Below are 20,849 nucleotides of genomic sequence, written 5' to 3' on the forward strand. Positions count from 1 at the left end.
TACTGTTCCCTATAGTTACTGTCTCCTATATAGTCCCCTGTAGTTACTGTTCCCTATATAGTCCCCTGTAGTTAGTTCCCTATATATTCTTCTGTAGTTCTTGTTCCCTGTATAGTCCCCTATGTAGTGCCCTATAGTGCCCACAGTAGAAGGAAAAAAACATTTTCTTACCTGTCCCGTTGCCACTCCATCCTCCAGCGACATCAGTCCTCCTCCATCAGAACGATGTAGCGGTGCGATGACGTCATTGTCATCGCGCCGACTGCATCATCACTAAAGCGCCAAATGGCGAGGCATCATGTCCCTCGCCAGGGCAGCGCTAGTCAACTCAATTGTATCCACATCCTAAGGACATGGATACAATTAAGTGCAGGGGACCGGACCTATTCCGGCCTCCCGCTTCACCCGGTTCTGTGAACCGGCTGTCATTTTAACAACTAGTTCGGGAGAACTGGGGAAAACCGGCCGGATCCCACCCCTGCATATACATGCACGCACATGGGGGGGGGGGGGGGGTGAACATATGTCAGTACAAGGATATTTACTGATGGGGCTCTGTATCTAAGTTATCATTTGTGATACTGTCTGCTGGGCCATGTATCTAAGCCTTTCATGTGTGATACTGTCTGCTGGGGCACTGTATCTAAGTCCATCATGTGTGATACTGTCTGCTGGGCACTGTATCTAAGTCTATCATGTGTAATACTGTCTGCTGGGCATGTATCTAAGCCTATCATGTGTGATACTGTCTGCTGGGGCCATGTATCTAAGCCTATCATGTATGATACTGTCTGCTGAGACAAGGAGGGTATGTGGGACTACCTACAGGGGACTGCATGGCACTGTCTACAAGGGGGATGTATGGCAGTGGGAACTGTATGTGGAACCATACAGGAGGGTTGTGATACTATATACAGGGGGCATTGTGTGGGGCACTCTCTACAGGTGTCTTTGATTAGAGCCTTGAGACATAACTTGCTTGGGGTCCCAGAAATGCCAAATTTGCCCCCGAGGGTTAGTACAATGATACTTACTGCTGGGGCCCTGTATCTAAGCCTACATTCACACGAGCCTGACAGATTTACGCATGTAAAAAACTTGCGTAAATCTGGTCGTGTGCATGCATTTTGCATCCGTGTGCTTTGCGTGTGTTATGTGTTTTTACGCACTCCCAAGCACTTTTTTTCAGTGTAATTGAAGTGTGAAACACGGACAGGGATGTCACCCTTGTGCTGTCCGTGGTTTTCTTGCACCCATTTACAATGGGCGACTAGGTGCGTGAAAACGCACTAATATAGGACATGCAGTGTGTTTCACGCAACGGACACTTGCTGTGCAAAAACTCACGCATGTGTGAATAGCCCCATTGAAATTAATGCGTCCGTGTGTGTTGTTTCAACGCCCAGCACACGGACGAGAATCGCGCTCGTCTCAATGAGCCCTATGTACTGTCTGCTGGGGCCATGTATCTAAGCCTATCATGTGCGATACTGTCTGCTGGGGCCATGTATCTAAGCCTACCATGTGTGATACTGTCTGCTGGGGCCATGTGTCTAAGCCTATCATGTATGATACTGTCTGCTATATACACATACAAACACAGAGACACATACTGTATACAGAGGCACATACTGTATACACACAGAGACACCTACTGTATGCACACACATATACACACATAGACACACATAGACACTTACCATCTCTCCTTGCTGACAGGATCACAGGCTTCTTACAGGACGGGCTGTGGGCGGAGCTTCCTCCTCTGCTCCTCGGCTCTTGTTTACTCCGTGTATAACTAAGAGCAGAGCATAGAGTAGAGGCAGAGCCCAGTGGCGCCCCCTACATGCTGGGATGGTGCAGCGCCCTGTGCGCTCGCACACTCCTAAGGCCGGCCCTGCCTACAGGGGACACTGTGGCGCTATCTACATGGGCACTTTGTGTGGCACTGTGGCACTATTTACAGTGGGCACTATCTATGTGGGCACTGGTATTATCTACAGTGGGCAATGTGGCACTATCTACAGTGGTATTGCGTCACTATCTACATGGGCATTGTGGTGTTTTCCGGTGGCTGGGACAAAAACCCCTAACGAATAAAATTCATCAATTTTTTTAACGTCCATGAAATATGGATGCCAATTGTCAGTGAAAAACGGTCAGACGGCCGGGAAATGGATTCAAATTTTGAGACACATTGATGCAAAACAGCCATGAAAAACTAACATTTGATCCGTTGTTAAAAAAAAAACTAACTAAAAATAGCTGTGATATTCAAAGCCGTTCAAAAGATATTATCGCTTATAGAAGTGCATATCAGAAATGGAAAATTTGACCCTTGGTCATGAAAGGTAATAAAGTGCTAATATGTAGCTGGGGCATCGCAAAGCCCAAAAGGCATGATCAGAGATTCAAAATGTCCATACAGTGTATCCTACTCATCCCCAGATCTTCTGCGGACAAGATTGTGGGCTCCACGCAGGTCGAGCTTAGAAAAGATCTCGGCTGACCGTAACCCTGGAATTAATGGACGAGGGGAATGATTTTTAACATGCATCCCCTGTGTCTCCATGCCAGGGAACTGTAGGTATAACTTGTGCAGGAGGCTGTATGAGGGATCACAGAGCCCCTTATGGCTCTGTGCTAAGGTGCTGTAGACACTCCTCATGCAGGTGGCTATACAACCACATTCACATCTCTCTGTACCACTATAACTGTAAAGTGTCACTCACATGACGAATACAAGTATATCGGCAGAACTGGGGGATACACAAGTGTAATATGATGTAATTGTGTCTGTATTTCCCTCCGTACATGTATAACATCACAGACCACCTTCACACATCCCCCTGTACCACCACCATCCTGTAATATACACACTAGGGAGTCACTCACATGGTGGATACAAGTATAACTGCAGAACCGGGCAATACACAAGTGTAATATGATGTAATTGTATCTGTATTTCCCTCCGTACATGTATATCATCACAGACCATCTTCACACATCCCCATGTACCACCATCATCCTGTAATATACACATTAGAGGGTCACTCGCATAGTGGATACAAGTATGTCTGCAGAACCAGGGGATACCAAATGTAATATGATGTAATTGTGTCTGTATTTCCCTCTGTACATGTATAACATCACAGACCACCTTCATATATCTCCCTGTACCCCCACCATCCTGTAATATACACACTAGAGGGTCACTCACATGATGGATACAAGTATATCTGCAGAACCGGGGAATACACAAGTGTAATATGATGTAATTGTGTCTGTATTTCCCTCCGTTTGTCTTCGGGTACGCGTGGCGATTGTTTGTTCTCAAATTACATTGTTTTGCGGGAAGGTTTGGCGAGAGTTTCTGCTGTCTTACATTGGGTGTTCATGTTGGCTTGCTATAGGGTCACTCATATGGTGGATACAAGTATATCTGCAGACCATCTGACCATCTTCACACATCCCCATGTACCATCATCATCCTGTAATATACAGATTAGAGGGTCACTCGCATGGTGGATACAAGTATGTCTGCAGAACCGGGGGATACCAAGTGTAATATGATGTAATTGTGTCTGTATTTCCCTCTGTACATGTATAATATCACAGACCACCTTCATATATCTCCCTGTACCCCCACCATCCTGTAATATACACACTAGAGGGTCACTGTAACGTCTATGGCCACGGCCCGTCGTTCGGTCGTTAACCCCGACGGCCGTGGCCATGGACAGCTTACCTCCCTGCAGCGTCGTCCCCCAGGCAGGCGCCGGCACTCACTTCCGGATTCTGTGTGTATCCGGCGGGGGCACGCGCCCGCGCGTGCACGGCCTTAAAGGGCCAGTGCGCGCGTTTTTGCAGTAAACCTGCAATCTGGCCCAGGATGCCCTGGGCTATAAAAAGGGCTCTGCCCTCTTGCCCTTTGCCAGAGCGTTGTTAGTTTTCCCATTGTTCGTTTTGCTTATGGTCTCCCAGTGTCTTCCAGCCTCCCAGTGTACCTTGCTCCTGTATCCCGTATCCTGTTTCCGTGCTACCTAGTGCTATTGCCATGCTGTGCTACCTGCCGTGCTGTGCTACAGCCTACGCTGCCCTGCTACGCCTCACCGGACGACTTCCCACCGCCTGGTCCTGGATGTGCCCGTCTCGCCACTGCCTACGATTGCCTCAGGTACACTCGCTGAACTATCGAACTGTGTACTTACCGGTTTGGCCAGCTGCCATCCCGCTACGCGGTACGGCCCAATGGGTTCACACCTCGTACCGTGACAGTCACTCACATGATGGATACAAGTATATCTGCAGAACCGGGGGATACACAAGTGTAATATGATGTAATTATGTCTGTATTTCCCCTTTGTGCATGTATAACATCAAAGATCACCTTCACACCGAGTAAATTTTCCAGGCGTTTGTCTTCGGGTACGCGTGGCGATTGGTTGTTCTCCCATTACATTGTTTTGCGGGAAGGTTTGGCGAGAGTTTCTGCTGTCTTACATTGGGTGTTCATGTTGGCTTGCTATAGGGTCACTCACATGGTGGATACAAGTATATCTGCAGAACCGGTGGATACACAAGTGTAATATGAAGTAATTGTTTCTGTATTTCCCTCTGTACATGTATAACATCACAGATCACCTTCACGTCCTCCTGTACCACCACCATCCTGTAATATGCACACTAGGTGGTCACTCACATGACGGATACAAGTATATCGGCAGAACCGGGGGATAAACAAATGTAATATGATGTAATAGTGTCTGTATTTCCCTCTGTACATATATAAAATCATAGACCCCTAACACATCCCCCTATACACACTAGAGCAGGGGTCTCAAACTCAGTTGGGTAAGTGGGCCGCATATAGAAAAAATGGGAAGTTGACGGGCCGCATTACTTTAAAATTTAATACAATACAAAATTATTGTTAATCAATTAGTTATTTGAACTTCTATAACACTATATTACTATAATAATAGTAGATTACTATAATAATACCGCTAGGTTTAAAATTTGAGATATTTCTCCACGTGCTTATTTCAACACTCCAGTTTTCCAGTTTAAGTGTCGCTAAATGCAGTCTGGCAGCTCAGTTGGCAGCGTTTGGCAGACACACATGTCAAGATTGGGCAGCCCCTTTTTAGATAGTGCCACAGTGCCCTCTGTAGATGCTGCCACAGTGCCCTCTGTAGATGCTGCCGCAGTGCCCTCTGTGGATGCTGCCGCAGTGTCCTCTGTAGATGCTGCCACAGTGCCCTCCGTAGATGCTGCCAAAGTGCCCTCCGTAGATGCTGCCACAGTGCCCTCCGCAGATGCTGCCACAGTGCCCTCCGCAGATGTGGCCACAGTGATGTCAGGGGCTTGCCCAGAGCTGGATTCCCGGAGCAGAGCCGCCTGGAGCACTCTGCCTGGGATTCCAGCTCTGCTCCTGACATCACTGTCCATATATGGACTGAGATGTCAGGGGCAACCCCAGAGCTGGAGTCCCGGGCAGAGCGCTAGTAGGCTCTTCCTGGGACTCCAGCTATGCTCCTGACATCACTGGGTCTCCTGCTCTGGGGAAGCCCCTGACATCATTGTCGATGTATGGACAGTGATGTCAGGGAATTCCACAGAGTCCCGGAGCAAAGCCTATACTAGCGCTCTGCCCGGGACTCCACTCTGGGGAACAACCTGACACACCGTCCATATATGGACAGCGATGTCAGGGATTTCCACAGAGTCCCGGAGCAGAGCCTGTACTAGAGCTCTGCACTGGACTCCGGCTCAGGGGAAGCCCCAGACATAGCATGTCCAAACATGGACACCGATGTCAGGGAATTCTACAGAGTCCCGGAGCAGAGCCGATATTATCGCTCTGCCCGGGTCTCCGCTCTGGGGAAGGCCCTGACACACTGTCCATATATGCACAGTGATGTCAGGGAATTCCACAGAGTCCCGGAGCAGAGCCTGTACTTGCGCTCTGCCTGGGACTCCGCTCTGGGGCAAACCCTGACACACTATCCATATATGGACAGCAATGTCAGGGAATTCCACAGAGTCCCGGAGCAGAGCCTGTACTAGCGCTCTGCTCGGGACTCCACTCTGGGGAAGAACCTGACACACTGTCCGTATATGGACAGCAATGTCAGGGAATTCCACAGAGTACCGGAGCAGAGCCTATACTAGCGCTCTGCACGGGACTCTGGCTCTGGGGAAGCCCCAGACATCGCTGTTCATATGTGGACAGCGATGTCAGGGAATTCCGCAGTCTCGGAGCAGAGGCTATACTAGCGGCTCTGTGTCCCGCGGGCCGCGGATGACAGCCCCATGGGCCGCATGCGGCCCGCAGGCCGCGTGCTTGAGACCCCTGCACTAGAGGGTCACTCACATGGTGTATGCAAGTATATCTGCAGAACCGGGGAATACACAAGTGTAATATTATATAATTGTGTCTGTATTTTCCTCTGTACATGTATAACATCACAGACCACCTTCACACATCCCCCTGTACCACCACCATCCTGTAATATACACACTAGAGGGTCACTCACATGGTGTACACAAGTATATCTGCAGAACCGGGGAATACACAAATGTAATATGAGGTAATTGTGTCTGTATTTCCCTCTATACATGTATAACATCACAGACCACCGTCACACATCCCCCTGTACTATCATCATCCTGTAATATACAGTTAATTAGGAAAGTCTTCACTTTTTTCGCATTTTGTTATGTTGAGGCCTTGTGCTAAAATAAAAAAAAATTCACGTTTTCCCCCATCATTCTGCACCCAATGCCCCATAATGGCAAAGTGAAAACAGAATTATAGAAATCTTTGAAAATGTATTAAAAATGAAAAACTCAAATTTTGCATGGACATAAGTATTCAGACACTTTGACACTTGAAATGTAGCTTTGGGGGCCTTCCATTTATCTAGATCATGTTTTAAATGTTTCTACACCTTGATTGGTGTCCACCTGTGGTAAATTTATTTGATTGGACATGATTTGTAAAGACACACCCTTGTCTATATAAGCTCTCACAGCTGACAATGTATATCAGAGCAAAAACCAAGCCATTGGGAGGAAAGAACTCCCTGTAGAGCTCAGAGACAGGATTGTGTGGAGGCACAGAACTGGAGGAGGGTACAAAAAAATTTCTGCTGCACTGAAAGCTACTAAAAGCACAGTGGCCTCCATAATTCTAAAATGGAAGTTTGGAACAACCAGGACTCTTCCTAATGCTGTCCGCCCCACCAAACGAAATATTCGGGGGAGAAGGGCCTTGGTAAGAGAGGTGACCAAATGGGAGAAACTTCTAGAAGGTCAACCATCACTTTAGCACCCCACCAATCTGGGATTTATGGAAGAGTGGCCAGAGAGAAGTCTCTCCTCAGTAAAAGATACATAAAAGCCTGCCTGGAGTTTGCAAAAAAGCACCTAAAGGACTCTCAGACTGTGAGAAACAAGATTCTGTGGTCTGATGAAACCAAGATTTAACTTTTTGGCCTCAATTCTATGCATCATATGTAGAGGAAACCAGGCACTGCTTATCACCTGCTCAAGACCATCCCTACAATGAAGCATGGTGGTGGCAGCATCTTGCTGTGGGGGTGTTTTTCAGTGGCTGGGACAGGGAGACTGGTCAGGGTTGAGAAAAAGATGAATGGAGCAAAGTATAGAGATATTCTTAAATGAAAACTTGATCCAGAGTGCTCTGGACCTCAGACTGGGCCGAAGTTTCACTTTCGAACAAGACAATGAGCCTAAGAACACAGCTAAGACAACACTGGAGTGGCGGGGGGACAACTCTGCGAATATCATTGAGTGGCCCAGCCAGGGCCCTGACTTGATCCCAATGGAGCATCTCTGGAGAGACCTGAAAATAGCGGTCCACCGACGGTCCACATCCATCCTGACAGAGCTTGAGATGATCTACAGAGAAGAATGGCAGAAAATACCCAAATCCAGGTGTGCAAACCTTGTGGCATCATACCCAAGAAGACTGGAGGCTGTTATCGCTGCCAATGGAGCTTCAACTAAGTACTAAATAATGGGTCTGAATACTTATGTCAATGCAATATTTTAGCTTTTCCTTTTCAATAAATTAGCAAAGAACTAACATTCTGTTTTCGCTTTGTCATTATGGGGTATGCAGTGCAGAATAATGGGAGGAAAAACTGGAATGAGGGGGAAAAACTTATAGTGTCACTCACATGGTAGATACAAGTTAGTTTGTCTGCAGAACCGGCGGACACCATAGTCTAATATGATGTAATTATCTCTGTATTTCCCTCCTTACATGTATAACATCATAGATCACCTTCACACATCCCCCTGTACCACCACTATCCTGTGATATACGCACTAGGGGGAACCTCACATGATGGATACAAGTATATCTGCAGAACCGGGGGATACCCAAGTGTAATATGATGTAATTGTGTCTGTATTTCCCTTCGTACATGTATAACATCACAGACTACCTTCACACATCCCCTGTTCTATCACCATCCTGTAATATACACACTAGAGGGTCACACATATGATGGATACAAGTATATCTGCAGAACCTGGGGATACACAAGTGTAATATTATTTAATTATGTCTGTATTTTCCTCTGTACATATATAAAATCATAGACCCCTAACACATCCCCCCGTACTACCACAATTTTGTAATATACACACTAATGGGTCACTCACATGATGGATACAAGTATATCTGCAGAACCGGGGGATACACAAGTGTAATTTGATGTAATTGTGTTTATATTTCTCTCTGTACATGTATAACATCACAGACCACCTTCACACATCCCCCTGTACCACCACCATCATGTAATATACACACTAGAGGGTCACCCACACGGTGGATATAAGTATATCTGCAGAACTGGGGAATACACAAGTGTGATATGATGTAATTGTTTCTGTATTTCCCTCTATACATGCATAACATCACAGACCACCTTCACACATCCCCCTGTACCCCCACCATACTGTAATATAGACACTAGAGGGTCACTCACATCATGGATACAAGTATATCTGCAGAACTCCATCTATCCTAACAGAGCACACAAGTGTAATTTTATGTAATTGTGTTTATATTTCTCTTTGTACATGTATAACATCACAGACCACCTTCACATATCCCCCTGTACAACCACCATCCTGTAATATACACACTAGGGGGTCACTCACATAATGGATACTAGTATATCTGCAGAACCGGGGATACACAAGTATAATATTATGTAATTGTAAAGGATTTGCCTGACACAGCTTCTGTGTCGACGCCTGTGGTTAATCAGCCTGCATCTGTTCCTAGGTCTGCTAGAGTGACTCGATCTGCTACCACTCAGGCTGGTAGGCTGAGGAGTGGGAGAACCTATCACAGCCTGGCCAGACGGTCCTAGCTCTCACCCTTGGTCTATTTATACCTTAATTTGCTGCTTGTCCTTTGCCTGTGATTCTCTTGTTTCCTGGCTCTGCTGTTCCTGCTATTACCATTGACCTCTGCTTCATATTGACCCTGGCTTGTCTGACTATTCTCCTGCTCTGCTTTTGCTACCACGTGCTCTCCTGTTTTGACTCGGCTCGTCCACTACTCTTGTTGCTTACAGTTTTGCCGTGGGCAACTGCCCCACTTCCCTTTGCTTCTGTGTACCCTTATGTTGTTTTGTCTGTCGTGCACATATTGAGCGTAGGGTCCGTCACCCAGTTGTACGCCGTCGCCTAGGACGGGCCGTGCAAGCAGGCAGGGACTGAGTGGCGGGTAGATTAGGGCTCACCTGTTTGTCTCCCTACCCCGACATTACATAATCACAGGCCCATATACCTTTTCTACCCTGGTCCCTGACACAACTATGGACCCCCTTGAGGCCCTGGCTCAGCAAATGCAGGGTCTCTCCCTACAGGTCCAAGACCTGGCTCAGAGGTACAACCAGCGTGATGCGACCCAGGTAGTGCCCTCCACCTCACCTCTTGAACCCCACCTCAAGTTGCCTGACCGGTTCTCAGGGGATCGGAAGACTTTTTTCTCCTTTCGGGAGAGTTGTAGGCTCTATTTCCGTTTAAGGCCCCACTCCTCAGGTTCTGAGAGCCAGCGAGTGGGTATAATTATGTCCCGTCTCCAGGACGGCCCCCAGGAATGGGCATTCTTCTTGGCTCCTGAACTTTCTTCTGTTGACCTTTTTTTTTCCGCTCTCGGGCTCATCTATGACGAGACTGACAAGACTGACTTTGCCGAGAGTCAGCTGGTGACCTTACGTCAGGGTAAGAGACCCGTTGAGGAGTACTGTTCAGACTTTAGGAAGTGTTGTGTAGCTTCTCGGTGGAATAACCCTGCCTTGAGGTGCCAGTTTAGATTGGGACTGTCGAACGCCCTGAAAGACCTGTTAGTTAGCTATCCCTCTTCTGACTCTCTAGATCAGGTTATGGCTTTAGCGGTACGTCTTTACCGACGTCTCAGGGAACGACGACTTGAACGTTTTTGTGCCTTCTCCTCTGGCTCCCCTATGATGGCTCCCGAGGTTCCGTTGCTTCATTCTTCCACGGAAAACAAACTCTTTGCTAAATTCGAAAAATGTGTGTTTGGGGTGCAGGAGATACCATTTTTGGGTCAAATCCTCACTCCTAACGAATTCCGCATGGACCCTGCCAAAGTTCAGGCTGTGGCAGGATGGGTCCGCCCTGCCTCCATGAAGGCCTTACAATGTTTCCTGGGGTTTGCTAATTATTACAGAAGATTTATTGCTAACTTCTCGGTCATCGCTAAGCCTCTTACGGACCTTACTCGCAAAGGTGCTGATCTCCTCCACTGGCCTCTGGAGGCAGTCCAGGCTTTTGAGGTCCTTAAGAGGTGCTTTATCTCTGCCCCAGTGCTGATTCAGCCTAACCAAATGGAGCCATTCATCGTAGAGGTTGACGCCTCCGAGGTGGGAGTGGGTGCTGTCTTGTCCCAGGGTACTAGGTCTCTCACCCATCTCCGTCCCTGTGCCTACTTCTCAAGGAAGTTCTCCCCCACTCACAGTAACTATGACGTTGGCAACCGCAAACTTTTAGCCACTTCCTGGAGGGGGCTAGGCACCAGGTAACGGTCCTTACCGACCACAAGATTCTGGTTTTCCTAGAGTCTGCCCGGAGGCTAAACCCGAGACAAGCTCGACGGGCGTTGTTTTTTACTAGATTCAACTTTGTGGTCACCTATAGGGCTGGGTCTAAAAATATTAAAGCTGATGCACTGTCACGCAGCTTCATGGCCAGCCCTCCTTCTGAGGAGGATCCTGCTTGTGTTTTTTCCCCATGTATAATCATATCCTCTGTTGATTCTGACTTAGTCTCCGAAATTGCGGCTGATCAAGGTTCAGCTCCCGAGAACCTTCCTGAGAACAAGCTGTTTGTTCCCCTGCAATTCCGGCTAAGGGTACTCAGGGAGAATCATGACTCTGCACTATCTGGCCATCCAGGCATCCTGGGTACCAAGCACCTCATTTCCAGAACCTATTGGTGACCTGGGTTGCTTAAAGACATTAAGGCCTATGTCGCCGCTTGTGAAATTTGTGCTAGGTCCAAGACTCCCAGGTCCCGACCAGCAGGCTTACTATGTTCTTTGCCCATTCCCCAGAGACCTTGGACCCATATCTCAATGGATTTTATCACCGATCTGCCTCCATCCCAAGGCATAATGGTGGTGTGGGTTGTAGAAGACCGCTTCAGTAAGATGTGACACTTCGTGCCCCTCAAGAAACTACCCAATGCCAAGACATTAGCTACCTTGTTTGTCAAACACATCCTGCGTCTCCATGGGGTTCCTGTCAATATTGTTTCTGACAGAGGGGTACAATTTGTTTCATTGTTTTGGAGAGCTTTCTGTAAGAAGTTGGAGATTGATCTGTCCTTCTCCTCGGCCTTCCATCCTGAAACTAATGGCCAAACTGAGAGGACTAATCAGTCCCTAGATCAATATTTAAGGTGTTTTATCTCTGACTGTCAAGATGATTGGGTCTCCTTCAGTCCCGTCGCCGAATTTTCCCTTAATAACCGGGTCAGCGACTCGTCAGGGGTCTCCCCCTTTTTCTGTAATTTTGGGTTTAATCCACGGTTCCCCTCCGTTTCACCTGGTGGTTCCAACAATCCAGAGGTAGATGTCGTTCATCGGGAACTGTGCACAGTCTGGGCCCAGGTTCAGAAGAACCTTGAGGCGTCCCAGAGCATACAAAAGACTCAGCCAGATAAGAGACGTTCTACTAACCCCTTGTTTGTGGTCGGGCATCTGGTGTGGCTGTCTTCAAAAAATTTGTGCCTTAAAGTTCCGTCCAAAAAATCTGCTCCCCGGTATATAGGGCCATACAAGGTCATTGAGGTCCTTAACCCTGTCTCCTTTCAGCTGGAGTTACCCCCGTATTTTCAAATACACGTGTTCCATGCCTCCCTCCTGAAACACTGCTCCCCGTCCTTGGCTACCTCGAGGAAACCTCCGTTCCCTGTTCTCACCCCTGAAGGGGTAGAATTCGAGGTGGCCAAGATTGTGGACAGCTGGATGGTCCAAGGCTCCCTCCAGTACCTGGTCCATTGGAGAGGATACGGGCCTGAGGAGAGGACTTGGGTACCCGCCCGGGATGTTCACGCTGGGGTATTGCTCAGGAAGTTCCATCTTCGGTTCCCCAACAAGCCATGTCCACCTAGGAAGGGTCCAGTGGCCCCTCATAAAAGGGGGGTACTGTAAAGGATTTATCTGTCAGTTTCTGTGTCGACGCCCGTGGTTAATCAGCCTGCATCTGTTCCTAGGTCTGCTAGAGTGACTCGATCTGCTACCACTCAGGCTGGTAGGCTGAGAAGTGGGAGAGCCTATCGCAGCCTGGCCAGATGGTTCTAGCTCCCGCCCTTGGTCTATTTATACCTTCATTTGCTGCTTGTCCTTTGCCTGTTATTCTCTTGTTTCCTGGCTCTGCTGTTCCTGCTATTACCATTGACCTCTGCTTCATATTGACCCTGGCTTGTCTGACTATTCTCCTGCTCTGCTTTTGCTACCACGTACTCTCCTGGTTTGACTCGGCTCATCCACTACTCTTGTTGCTCACGGTGTTGCCGTGGGCAACTGCCCCACTTCCCTTTGCTTCTGTGTACCCTTGTCTTGTTTTGTCTGTCGTGCACATATTGAGCGTAGGGACCGTCACCCAGTTGTATGCCGTCGCCTAGGACGGGCCGTGCAAGCAGGCAGGGACTGAGTGGCGGGTAGATTAGAGCTCACCTGTCTGTCTCCCTACCCCGACATTACAGTAATTGTGTCTGTATTTCCCTCTATACATGTATAACATCACAGACCACCATCACACATCCCCCTGTACCACCACCATCCTGTAATATACACACTAGGGGGTCACTCAAATGGTGTATACAAGTATATCTGCAGAACCGTGGGATACACAAGTGTAATATGATGTAATTGTGACTATATTTCCTTCTGTGCATGTATAACATCACAGACCACCTTCACACATCCCTCTGTACCACCACCATCCTGTAATATACACACTAGAGGGTCACTCACATGGTAGATAGGAATATGTCTGCAGAACCGGCGGATACCCAAGTGTAATATGATGTAATTGTGTGTGTATTTCCCTCTGTACATGTATAACATCACAGACCACCTTTACACATCTCCCTGTACCACCACCATCCTGTAATATACATACTAGGAGCCACTCACATGATGGATACAAGTATATCTGCAGAACCAGGGGATACACAAGTGTAATATTATGTAATTGTGTCTGTATTACCCTCTGTGCATGTATAAAATCACAGACCACCTTTACACATCCCTCTGTACCACCACCATCCTGTAATATACACATTAGAGGGTCACTCACATGACGGATACAAGTATATCTGCAGTACCGGGTATACACAAGTGTAACTATGTAACAGGGGGATACACAAGTGTAATATGACGTAATTGTGTCTGTATTTCCATCTGTGCATGTATAACATCAGACCACCTTCACAGATCCCCCTGTACCATCTCCATCCTGTAATATACACTAGAGGGTCACCCACATGGTGGATACATGTATGTCTGCAGAACAAGGGGATACACAAGTGTAATATGATGTAATTGTGTCTTTATTTCCCTCTGTGCATGTATAACATCACAGACCACCTTCATACATTTCCCTGGACCCCCACCATCTTGTAATATACACACTAGGTGTCACTCACATGGTGGATACAACTATATCTGCAGAACAGGGGGATACACAAGTTTAACATGCTGTAATTGTGTTTGTATTTCTCTCTACATTTATAACATCACAGACCACCTTCACATATTCCCCTGTACCCCCACCATCCTGTAATATGCACACTAGAGAGTCACTCACACGACGGATACAAGTATATCTGCAGAACCGGGGGGGGATACACAAGTGTAATATGATGTAATTATATCTGTATTTATCTCTATACATGTATAACATCACAGACCACCTTCATACATCTCCCTGTACCCCCACCATCCTGTAATGTACACACTAGGGGTCACTCACATGGTGGATACAACTATATCTGCAGAACAGGGGATACACAAGTTTAACATGCTGTAATTGTGTTTGTATTTCTCTCTACGTTTATAACATCACAGACCACCTTCACATATTCCCCTGTACCCCCACCATCCTGTAATATACACACTAGAGGGTCACTCACATGACGGATACAAGTATATATGCTGAACCGGGGGATACACAAGTGTAATATGATGTAATTATGTCTGTATTTCTCTCTATACATGTATAACATCACAGACCACCTTCATACATCTCCCTGTACCCCCACCATCCTGTAATATACACACTAGGGGATCACTAACATGATGGATACAAGTATATCTGCAGAACCGGGGGATACACAAGTGTAATATGATGTAATTATGTCTGTATTTCTCTCTGTGCATTTATAACATCACAGATCACCTTCACACCGAGTAATTTTTCCAGGCGTTTGTCTTCGGGTACGCGTGGCGATTGGTTATCCTCCCATTACATTGTTTTGCGGGAAGGTTTGGCGAGAGTTTCTGCTGTCTTACATTGTGCGTTCATGTTGGCTTGTTGAGGAAGTGTCTAGCAGTGATTTATCTCTTCCTACGGATGCGACTGGTTTTCTCATGTAAACTTACATTTTTGGACAGGAGTGTCATGTGGCTCAATATTTAATCTAAATTTTAACAGTATATAAAGGTGTTGGAATTCTATAAACAAAAAAAATCAATACAAACTTGTTGAACAAAAGTACTCTCAGCTATGCAATTTCCTTATGCGGCTCAAATACCTGGAACTGTGCCTTTTTTCAAAAACAACCTCCAGCCGACGTTTATTATAAGGTCTCATTCACACTTGCGAGTTTGTCAGTATTTTGCATCAGTATTTGCAAGCCAAAACTAGGAGTAGGTCCAAAACTTTGAAGATGTGCAAATCTTTTAATTATACTTTTCTTTGTTTGGTCCCGTTTAAACAGATTTTTTTACGTGGTTTTTGCCACGAAAACTGAGGCAAAAAATAGCCAAAATTGCCTCCCATTGATTTCAATGGGAGGTGGAGGTGTTTTTTTTCCCACGAGTGGAAAAAAAATGCTCGCAGATAAAAAAAGAGACATGCCCTATCTTGAGGTGCTTTCTACCTCAAAAAAACCCATTGAAATCAACAGGAGACAGAAAAAAAACGCAGTGAACGGCCGCAGCGTTTTTTGACGCGTTTTATGCCAAAAATCGCTCGTGGTTTTTTCCTTTGCCTGCTGAAGAGGTAAAAAAAACGCGGCAAAAACCGCCTGTGGTGCAAAACCACTTAAAAAAAAAACGGAACTGAGTTTTCCAGGCAGAATTTTCTGCCTGCAAAAAACTCTGTGTGAACTCGGCCTTTATGTTTCACTCCTAGTTTTGGCTTATAAATACTGATACAAAATACTAACCAAAATATGTAAATGTAGCTTTACTGTCTACTAGCCTCTTATATGGGAGATTATTTCCCACTCTTCCAAGGAGAGCATGCACACACATTTTTACACCCCCCCCCCCACCCACCATATTGAAGGGATTTAGAACCAGGCTTTGACTTAGTCATTCATGAGCCCTCCATTTATTTATTTTTTTCCACCCATTCCTTGGTGGGTTTACTGGTATGGTTAGGGTAATTCTATGTTGCAAGGTCTACTTTGAGCGGAGCTTCAATCTTTCTGACAGATGGTCACACAGCCTCTGGTGCAATGTAGAATTCATAGGGGTGAGATTTTCTGGTGAAATGTGGGCTATAATTTTTGCCAAACATGTCTTCTGGCCGAACAACTCTATTTGCTTCTTCTTTCCATAGCAGATTGCTCGAAAAGTCCTGTCCTTTGCCTATGTGTTCATGAGCTCACTATAGTCTTGCCCTACGTTTTCTTAATTTTTTTGTCTTCAGACACACCCACAATATCGTTTTTATTTTTGCAGTCTTTTTGCAATGTTAGACATCAATAGTGGCGGAAGCTGCCTGTAGATCTCAAACAAATTCAGGGAGATTTCTCTCAGTATCTTGCGTTTTGCTCTCAGGCTGATCTTGCGGAGACGGACTGGACAGTGCCAATAGGCCATTGTCTGAAATTTCCACAAGTAGATGGTTTTCTGGACAGTGGAATGATTGACATACAATGGTTTGACCAGCCTGCCTTTCCTGAGTCATAGACATCCATAACCTTTCTGAAGGCCCCAGAGCGCTCTGGATCAGGCATGGTGATACCACACATTTCACCAACAAAGGGTAATCCAAACCATATGTCTGAGGTTCAAATAAGACACGTTCCTCCTAGTTCTACTCTAAGGGTATGTTCACACGATAGCAGGAATTTACGTCTTCAGACGTAAATGCTCCTCCTCACATTTTGCGAGACTTCTCTGACAGCCGTAAATTTTGAGCTGTGCTTCGAGTTCAATGAAGAACGGCTCAAATTACGTCTGAAAGAAGTGTCCTGCACTTCTTTTGCCGAGGCTGTATTTTTACGCGTCGTCGTTTGACAGCTGTCAAACGACGACGCGTAAATGACAAGTCGTCTGCACAGTATGTCGGCAAACCCATTCAAATGAATGGGCAGATGTTTGCCGACGTATTGTAGCCCTATTTTCAGACGTAAAACGAGGCATAATACGCCTCGTTTACGTCTGAAAATAGGTTGTGTGAACCCAGCCTAAGGCTGAAATTACACATTCAGGTTTCTGGTGCAGCTTTTTGAGCCAAAGCCAGGAGTAGCTTCAAAATAAATGGGAAATATAAATTAAGGACTTCTACTTCTCCTTCCTGTTGGATCCACTTCCGGCTTTGGTTCAAAACCACATACAAATTGCATCTAAAACGGCATGTGTCTCTAGTCACTTTCTGCCAAAAATACAGCTGTGTGTGAAAATATTCTGTGACTATCAACTCTAAATGGGTGTCATGTCCGTGGCTGCGGGCTGTCAGCTCCATTCCTCCCCTGACAGCCGCGAGTCGGCGAGCGCTGGCCAGAGCCTCCTCCTCAGGAGAAGCCTTGCGTCTACTCACCAATGCCGGATACCGTAGGGTGCGCGCGCACGCTCGTGCCCGCTCTTAAAGGGGCAGCGCGCGATCCAGACCTCGTTCCTAACCTCTGACTTGTGAGTACTCTGGACTATAAGAGGGGTCCAGCCCTCTAGTTCTATGCCTGAGCTTTGTTGTATCCCTAGTCTGTCTTGCAAATGGCCCCCTAGTGTTTCCTGCTCCCAGTGGATCCTGTTCCTGTTTCCTGTTCCTGAATCTAGTGTTGTGCTTGCTGTAGCCGTGCTGTATTCTACGCCTGACCTGCCTCTCCACACCTGTCGTCCACCTGCTGCTAAGTTCCTGCCTAGCTACTATCTGAGCTGCCACAGGTACCCTATACGAACTATAGACTTTGACCTGCGTCCTGTTGGCCAGCTGCATTACCGCCGAGACTACGGCCCAGTGGATCCACGAACCCCTCGTGACAATGGGTCTTGCAGAATCCATGTGCATACTGCAGAAACAACCCCATTCAGATGTATGGAACAATTTTCAGTTGCAGAACATTTTTTTGTAATGACATTTTTGCTACAAATTTGCCACGTGTAAATATATCCTAACGATGTTCTACTCATTTGTACCAAATTGGGAGCACCCAAATCTAATTTGATAACTACACTTATGAAATTTCCTTATCTGAAAAAATAAATAAAATAAAAGGATTTGTGAATTTTTCTTCAATTTGTTAGTGGTTTGGGTTGAATTCCATCACCATTATCTTTTTATACCGTTTGAATGAAGATCAAATAATATGTCCATATATGTTGAAAAAAACAAAAATATTCACAAGGGGTTTCCTTATACCGTCACTGTGGATTCTCCTGCCGTGTGGGTGAATTTATAAATAGAGTAATAAGAAGCGAGGTTCATGGTGACAATTCAGCTTCTCTGCTTTGACAGTAAACAAGTCTCTTCTCTTTTTCCTTATATCCACAATAGTTTTCCTCCATGGATCCCGGTCACAGTTGACCTCCGGTAAATACAATTTGAGTGTTTGGCAGATACAGGCTAATTTCACCCAAAAAAATACAACCAAAATCTTTTTTCAATGTCTGTGAATAACCGGATGCGTTACAAATCTTATAGTATTTCCCATATTCCAAACAAGAATATGATAATTGTAATGACAATATATGATAGAGACGGAAAACTAGTCTTGGGCCCTGTTCTTCGAGCTGGCTTAATTACCAGAGGAACAGGTTGACGGGTTAGGGTTTCCAGTAATCATGAAGGAGCTGTAGACTGCGGCAAAACAGTCCTCTAAAAGGAAATCCCCAGGAATTGATGAGATCCCAAAGAGATGTGATGAACGTATGCCTCTATATGGCTACCAATACTCCAAAAGTTTTTTAACCACTCTTTTGAGACAGGTGCTTTACCAGCCTCAATGCATGAGGCACTGATGATATAAATTTATAATAACAAAGACCTTTCAGTGATGGCCTCTAGTGCCCTTTTTTTTTTTTTAATGATCTGCTCTGATTATTAGTTGCTAGCTAAGGTCCTGTTATCTAGATTGGTCGGGGTGTAGAAGAGCACACAACCAGCAAACGGTTTATGGCAGGAAAGGCAACAGCTGACAATATTAGAAAACAATATTAGAACATCCAGGTGCGGCCCCGAAAATGCAAAAAAACATACGGTACTATCTTTCGATGTGGCCAAAGCATTTGACCGTGTCGAGTGGGAGTATGTGCAGGCTGTCTTAAGTTCAGTTTTAAACCGAGCTCCTTGAAATGGGTGAGGTTGCTACACTCAGGGGCCAACGCAAGACTAAACATAAATGGATCAGCAACAGAATCCTTTCCCTTATATAGGGATACCCGTTGTCTCCCCTCCCATTTTACTTGACAATGGAGCCCCTTGCGTTACACATACGTGCCAAACCAGACATAGAGGGGTACAGGTATGGCTCCAGGGAGGAGAAAACGCTACTAGAAGCTGCTGAAAAATCATGTTCCAAGGTAATGGGGGTAATAGAGCGGTTTGGCAATTACTTGGATGTGAAAGTCGGCTCTCCTCTATCTGGATAGGGTCGTGCCGGCTGAAACCCAGGATACTGATTTGGATTCCCCTGACAAGTTCAGGATTTGAGGGCTTATAATTACATAAAACATTGAGGAGTATGGTGTATAAAGTAACTCCAGAAATTAATAAAATCATAGATAAAACAATGGTTTGGTCGGCACCTCCCTATTTATATAGGGGAGAGAATTGTATTATTAATAATTATATTGCCTTACATTATGTACGTATTTCACAATTCAGCCATTTTAATCTCTGAAGGTTTATTCCGATCTCTGAACAGTATTATTCAAGAATTTATATGGAATAGGAAAAGTTTGAGAACTAAAATACAAATTCTTTACCTACCATAAAGAAAGACATGGGGGAATGGGTGTTCTGCATTTTAGGCTTTATTTTTGAATTTAATAATAACAACAATTAATTGGGTGGGGAGCAGTGTCTAGGCTATAAAACACTGAAATATTTGACATGTTTTCACTACTAGAGAGAGTGGAATTATAAATACACACACTGCATTAAGGATACCAAAAATTGGAGTAAGTAAAAGTAAGGAAAAGTTGACTAAGTCCCCATTCACATCGCGTTTCTGCTATCGGCCGGGTGTATACGTTTTTAAACACTAAAAAAGTATTGAAACGTATAGCTCGGCATATACATAGAGTATAATGGGTCAAACGTAGACCAAAATAGCATCCGTTTGGTCTACTAATTAGCGTATACTCTGTACTTCAAAAAACCGTATACGCGACATAACGTTTTTTTTAGCATTGATCTCAATAGACGACGTATGCAAAACGTAATGCTATACGTTTATATACAGTAAATCTATCCAGGTTTTTTTTTTTTTTTTTTTCTATTTGTGTTCACTTTAAGGGTATGTTCACACGGCAGCGTCCGTAACGGCTGAAATTACATTGCTGTTTTCAGGAGAAAACAGCACCGTAATTTCAGCCGTAATGGCATGTTGAGGCGCTATTTCGCTGCGTCCATTACGGACATAAATGGAGCTGTTTTTCCATGGAGTCAATGGAAACCGGCTCCATTTACGTCTGAAGAAGTGACAGGCACTTCTTTGACACGGACGTCTTTTTTACGCCCCGTCTTTTGATAGCGGGGCGTAAAAAAATGACCGTCTGCACAGAACATCGTAAGACCCATTCTAATGAATGGGCATATGTTTGCCAACGCTTTGGAGCCGCTATTTCGGACGTAATTCGGGGCAAAAATTCCCGAATT

The sequence above is a fragment of the Rhinoderma darwinii genome, chromosome 1 (assembly GCF_050947455.1).
Source record: "Rhinoderma darwinii isolate aRhiDar2 chromosome 1, aRhiDar2.hap1, whole genome shotgun sequence".
In the NCBI taxonomy this organism is placed as follows: Eukaryota; Metazoa; Chordata; class Amphibia; order Anura; family Rhinodermatidae; genus Rhinoderma; species Rhinoderma darwinii.